Below are 5732 nucleotides of genomic sequence, written 5' to 3' on the forward strand. Positions count from 1 at the left end.
ACATGTCATGATGTTTTTCAAGGTCCGCTTGTCCCAAAAACGACCAGGACCACGCACAATCGCAAACCTAGATTGCAAAACTCTGAATGCTCTTTCAATGTCTTTTCGGGCTGCCTCTTACACCCTTGCGAATTCACATTGTTTCTAGTTTTGGGTTCTTTGATACTCTTGACAAATGTGCACCAAGGAGGGTATATATCATCTGTAAGATAATACCCTTTTGTGTATTCATGCCCATTGATAGTGTAGTTGCAAGCAGGAGCATCACCACTAGCAAGCCTAGCAAACAAATGAGACCGTTGCAACAAACTGATATCATTGAGAGTGCTCGGTATACCAAAAAAGCAATGTCAAATCCATAAATCATCGGATGCTACGGCCTCTAGCTCAACTGTTGCATCACAAGACTTGCCACAATACTTTCCCTGCCATGCCTTCGGCCAATTTTTCCAAGTCCAATGCATACAATCAATGCTACCTAGCATGCCAGGCCAACCTCTCCTCTCATTAGATGTCATCAAATTTTTTGTGTCATTCTCGTTGGGTGCCCGAAGATATCCAGGACCAAAGACATGGATGATCACTTTGGAAAACCTACGCACTGACTCAATTGTGGCATCTTCATCAATGCGAAGGTACTCATCGGCATAGTCAGTCGGAACACCATATGCAAGCACCCGCATAGCTGCCGAGATTTTTTGATATGCAATAAATCCCTTCAAGCCCGTGGCATTTCTTCTTTGAGTAAAATACCGACAATTTGCCTCGCAAGCTTGAACAATTTTCACAAAGAGAGATCGGCGCATTCGGTACCTTCTCCGGAAGAGGTGCGGTGGATATGTTGGATTCTCCGTGAAGTAGTCTTGCATCAACATCTTGTTCCTGAGATGGCGATTTTGAGCAATGCAAAGACACCCGACGGTCGATCCTCGCTGCCTCTTTCGGTTCTCGTCTCCGTGCTCCTTCACGGCAAGGGCCCTCACCAACGTTTGCTGCCGATAGTTTGCAAGCAGCGTCTCAACATCCGAGTCGTCCGAATCAGACAAGTCGTCGAGCTCAATTCCATCTACATGAACAAAAATTGCACGCGCGCGTCAACAAATTATGCATAGCGCTCGGCACAAAGCACAGGCAAACACTCACCGGCGGCTCGTGTGGCAGGCAATCCTGGGCGGTGACTAGGGGCGGCTCGAGGGCAGTCGATCCCCGGTGGAGATGGCGACCAGGGGCGGCTCGTCTCGCCGGATCCAGGGGCGGTGCAGCGTATCGGTGGTGGAGGGTGGGGGACGGCCCCGCGCCGTGATTCCGCCAGCGGATCTGGCCGGATTCGCCGGCGGCGGACGGACGGAACCAATGGCGGGCGGCAGCGGAAGGAGCCGCTTTCCTATGATACGAGGCACCGTAGGGGCGAGGCGGAAACCTGCGTATTCGCTGGTTGGGGCCGAGATTTTACCGCGCCCCTCAAAAAATTTTACGGACCCGCCGCATTTGCGTGATCTGTTGGGACGTGATTTTCCGCGCCGACCCGCATTTTGACGATTATTTTACGGGTTGGGGCTTTTTTACAGGGTGTGCTAGAGACGGCTCTGTCCCCCGCGGCCGAAGTGTTCTCCGCTCGTCCCGGCAAAGCTGCAATGCCGCGTCACTCCGGTTGCGTTCAAGATAGCGGCCGGCCAGGCGGTGTGACGGGAGCTTCTTCAGTTCAGTTCAAGGTACATGCCGAGGCAGCAGCAGGCCTGCACGCTCTAGAAGCAACAAGGACGCGCGTCTGCCGACCGGCCGGCCTGGTACAACGGCGGCGCCGTGGTGGCCGGGCTCCCCGCGTGCGTGCGTTCATGCTCTGCCCTTCTCTCCGCTCCAGGTAGCCAGCACCAAACGAGTCAGTTAACTCAGGGACGCGGTTGGTCGGCCGCGTTGCCGTGCGTGCGTGCGTTACCAGCAGGCAGCAGCCAATCAATCATGCAGCTGCTTCTCTTTCAGTAAGATGGAACAGCAGCCATGCTTTTTTTTAAAAAAAACTTTCGATCTATTCATTTTTAATCATAATGATACAACGAACACCTTAAATATTAAAAATTAAATCCAAATTCATAGCCACCTAGCGCCGACTACAAGCACTGAAACGAGCCAAAGGCACGTCACCGTCATCACCTCTCCCTCGTCGGAGCCAGACAAAACTACTTGTAATAGACTGTTGAGAAATCGTCATGCTAAGGCCCCATAGAACCAGCACCGTAGAACAACAACCGCCGCTGAAGAAGAGTAGCGTAGATCGGAAAGATACAGCCCGAAGAGACACGAACATAGATGAACTACGATCAGATCCGTCAAAGATAGATCCACTGAAGACACATCTCTACATGCCTACCGATGATCCTAGACACGCCACTGGGACGGGGACGCGGCTGGGTGAATTAGCAGGCCATTCATCTTGGTGCTTGGATGAATGGATCTCGCTCTCGGCCATGATCGCGATCGACACCACAGGGACGGCATGATCCACATACATGCAAGGCTTATGTTAGCACGGCCGTAGGTAGGCAAGCCAACCTGTCAAAGAATAAGACAAGCATGCGCCGTCCGTCCGTCCGTACAGTGAATGACCAGGGCTTGTCGAATCGAATCGCGCGGCGTGGAAATGGTGCCGGTAGGGGTCCGGCCGGCTGACACATGCCTCCGATGGCCTACACGATTATATATACCCTAGGAGCCAGTTAGCTCCGTCCAGCAGCATCAACAGCAGCTGGGAGATCTTGGACAGCTGCTCCCAGAGCTAGCTAGTGATCAACCTACAACTTTTTTCTCTCTTTTCGAACTGCCATTAGCGCACTGTCAAGTGATCGATGGGCTTAATTTGATGGTGGTGGCATGCATGTGCAGATGAACTTAGCTAGGCCGTGAGCAGCATGCAGAGAAAGATTCGACCAATAACTTGTGAGGAAAAAGGCGCAGATAACGGCAGGTGATGCGCTGCGTGCCTGGCCAAACTTGGTATCGGACCGTACGTACTGATCACGCAAAATAGTTCCTGCTCACCAGATGGGCACTCAACGTATGCGTGCCAGTATACAGGTACAGGTACAGGTATGCGTGCATGCATGTCAGCTAGCTAGTCCATCAATCATTGGGTGTCTTGCGCTTAACTCTGACGCTAACACGCGCATGCAACTTGATCGCATCAACAAGAAGCTGTAGCTACTAATATAACCAGCAGTGCTAGTTCTAGAATGTACAGACAGAATCAGTATATATAGGTGCGTGCATGTGATCTGTGTCAACAGCCAAGTGAATAGAGCGCACGTTCGATGGATATACGATCCCTCTCGGACTGGATTCCTCCCCCTCCAGTGGCGATTAACCTCATGGTTAGCTTGCTAGCTGTAACGGTCTACCAATCTAGGTTGGAATCTAATCCCAGGCCATCTCGTGAAGGATCGACAGGTGTTAATTAACTAAAGCGATTATGTTAAGCCAAGACCCAAGAGGCAGGTGAGCCCTAGAACGTGTAGCCCCCGTATTCTAATGTTGCCTCCGTTCCATGTAGCTGGTGGGCATGGATTACAATTAAGTAAGGAGAAGCTACGGATCAACTAGCCACTAGCCACTAGTAGGAGGATCAAAGTAGACAGAGTAGGAGTCGTACTCCTAATAGCACTTGTTAAGTGTGCTGCCAGCTGGGCTAATCCTTTTGTTAATCCCCTCTGACGAGATCCATGAGCCCCATTGGCGCCGAGGAAGCGCATGATCGTCCATCCATCAGGCAGAGAAAGCGTCCCAGCTGCCTGCCTGCCTGCCTTTGACTCGAATCTCATCTGCAATCTCTGCTAGAAGGAGGAAGAAAGAAAGAAAAGCTAGTAGCACCGATGGGTCGACGGATGGCAACGTGCCCCCGACGCGCGCGCTCAATTATTGTGGTGCATGCACGCACGCATCTGTACGTCCATGGAGATCAATGGAATCAACGTGCACGTAGGAGTGGAGTATGTGATCATGTGGTTGTTTAGTTCCTTGTCACATTATTGTGTGTTGTGAGACGACAGGTGTTGCAAAATGCTTAAGGCGTTGGACGGGAGATCGTATGTGGCATGACGGCCGGCAGCAACCTGGATAGTTCCTCCGTTTCCGTGCTAGTAACATGCATGCATGGCCTTGGCCTGGCGGATCCACGATCATATACAAATGCAGCGCAACGTTCCCTCAAAAAAAGTAATGTATACAGATGCAACGGATCAACTTTCTCCAGAAAAACACGGTGGATCAAGCTATAGCTATTAGCTAGGAGCCCTCCGAGGAGACGGACGTGCTGGTGGCGACCCAAAGTGTTGGGTGGATCGCAGAGTAATCTCCCTCCGGGGACAAGGCAAGCAAAGCAATGTCCAGCTAGCTAGCGAGCGATGGAGGCCCATCTGCAGCTGCGTGCGTGCCTGCTTTTGGCAACGCGTGAACTGCCCTCCACGTAATGCCGTCCACACCCATCGATCCGCGTCCCGATCGATCGCCGTCGTGCCGGCATGCACGGCGCCAGACACGCACGCCGCGAACGATGCGTTGCCTAATCCACACGGTTAGCCAGCGGGCCGCTTGAACCGTCTCCAAACCCTCCACCAGCACGATGCACTGCATCTAAAAAAGAAAGAAAAAGAAACACGATGCACTGGACTAAGAAAGGAGCTTCGAATATCCAGTGAACGTCAGGTTTGTAGGCATGGGGATTGTTTGGTTGCGTGGTGCGATTTTGCCTGCATTGCATGTGATGAGCCTGACTGTTGTAAAATAGTCCAAAAATCAGCATGTGCATATAATTTGGTTGGCCGCAGTGGCGGAGCTATGTACAAGCAGGGGGTGCAGTGGCCCCTCAACTTTGGACCAAACTGTGAACAATTTTTTTGGAGGAGGGCTTAGATGAGATTTTTTCTAGCATTTTATACCCTCAAACACCCATGTTTTAGCCTTGGGCCCCCCAGCAGTTTTTACCTAGCTCCGCCACTGGTTGGCCACATCTAGGTTGGCTACGTGAGGCCAACTCCAGCATACGACCCCAAACGGACGTCCGGTTTGGCCGGATTTCGTCCCTTTGGGGCGGCAATGGATTCGGCCATGTCCGCTACTGTCCGTTGGGTTTTCGGTGCACCCAACGCGCGGCCGGACCCCAAATCATGTCCGGGGTGGACGTGATTAAAAAACAGAAAAACTAAAATGTAAATAAACACAAATACAAAAACATAAATTAACCATCACGGCCACAAAACGGCCCAGTTCCACGGTTCAGGTTGTCATAATTAACATAAAAAACAAAAAAAAGCCGCCCGCGCGCTCCTGCCGTGCCCGTCGATGCCGTGGTCGTCGCCGTCTTTAGTGGCCGCCATTGTCGTCGTCGTCGCTGACAAGGTCGACGTAATCCGGCAGCGTCCAGAGGTGGGACGGTGGCGCGTGGTACACGGGGGAGGGCTGGAAGGCCGGAGGTGCCTGCACCACCTCCTCCCATCGCGAGGCCTCCGCCTCCGGTGACCGCGACGGTGTGGGGCACCAGTTCACGCCCCCCCCCCCACGGCGTCGGCCATCTCCGGAGCCGTGCACAACGAGCTCCAGTGCTGGCCCACCAGGCCCAGGTGGAACGTGGCCACCGGCTCCTCCTCCATCACCTCCTCCGCCTTCACCATCTTCAGCTCGGGGATGGCGACGTCGCCGGCCGCAGAGAGGGCCATCATCTCCTCGAGGCCCTCCCATTGGCG

This window comes from Triticum dicoccoides, chromosome 2B (genome assembly GCF_002162155.2).
Source record: "Triticum dicoccoides isolate Atlit2015 ecotype Zavitan chromosome 2B, WEW_v2.0, whole genome shotgun sequence".
Taxonomy (NCBI): Eukaryota; Viridiplantae; Streptophyta; class Magnoliopsida; order Poales; family Poaceae; genus Triticum; species Triticum dicoccoides.